This window comes from Arachis duranensis, chromosome 5 (assembly GCF_000817695.3).
Source record: "Arachis duranensis cultivar V14167 chromosome 5, aradu.V14167.gnm2.J7QH, whole genome shotgun sequence".
Taxonomy (NCBI): Eukaryota; Viridiplantae; Streptophyta; class Magnoliopsida; order Fabales; family Fabaceae; genus Arachis; species Arachis duranensis.
Window position 1 is genome coordinate 54,029,096 of NC_029776.3, and position 1,139 is coordinate 54,030,234.

The following is a 1,139-nucleotide window of genomic DNA, read 5'->3' on the forward strand; positions in this document are numbered from 1 at the left end:
ATGGTTGCTGTGTGATTATTGGAGTGATTTCTTCATTAAGAGCCTCTTGAATTGGTGGTTCCATGAATCCTTCTTCTATGCAACTTTCTGCTTCAATTGAGGGTGACTTCTCTTGAGTGTCTTCCTCACTTTCTTGATCCTCCACTTCTTCCCTTGTCACCTCAAGTGCAGTTCCATTTTCAACCACCTCATTCTTCATTGAAAGTTCACTTGATGCAGTGGCCTCCTTATCTTGCTCTTCCACTTTCTCCTTTACATCCATCAATTGACCTTCATTTTCCTTGCTCAGTGGTTCTACACTCCTCCTTGTTTGCTCTAAGGGGACATTCATCTTATTGAAGATGATTTCTTTCCAGGATTGGGGTTGTGTGTATCTTTCCACGAGTTTTCTATGTATTTCAATGGCTTGAAGGTAATCCTCATCTAGTGGTTCAAGAGATAAAGGTTGAGAGTAATTTTGGTGACGTGGATATGTTGTGGTGAAGTTGTGTTGAGGGGTGTGGAATAAGTTGTGTGATTGATGGGGTGACTTGTATGGATTTTGGTGGAAACTTTGTGTTGAGGCATAATTAAGTGATGAAGAACTTTCAAATGACAAACTGGGACGTGAGGGTGGATGCTCTTTCATTCCTTGGTAATACTCCCATCCACCATGAGGATAATGGTATGAATCATTTTGTGGTGGTGAGAAATATCCCATATGATTATCTTGTTCATCTTGTGGCTTTGAAGTGCATCTCCATGGATTGGAGTGCTTAGAATCTGTAAATTCTTGGTGATATTCCCAACCACCATTAGATATTTGTGATGGTGGGTGATATCCCAGAAAATTTGTTTGATCACAAGATGAGTTGAACTCCATTTGAATTTTGTAAAACACAACACCAATGAAAATTGGAATTACTCATATCAGAAATGAGTTTTGCTTAGTGAGGCAAAAACACAAACACCTTGGTTTCAACTTAGAACAGAGAACAAAAAAGAAAAAAAATGCTTGATCTAGACTTCTCACCCACTTAATCATTGTTGATCTAAATCAATCCCCGGCAACGGCGCCAAAAACTTGATGGTGTTTTTGTGGAAAAATAAATTTCCAACACACAAATCCAACCGGCAAGTATACCGGGTCGCATCAAGTA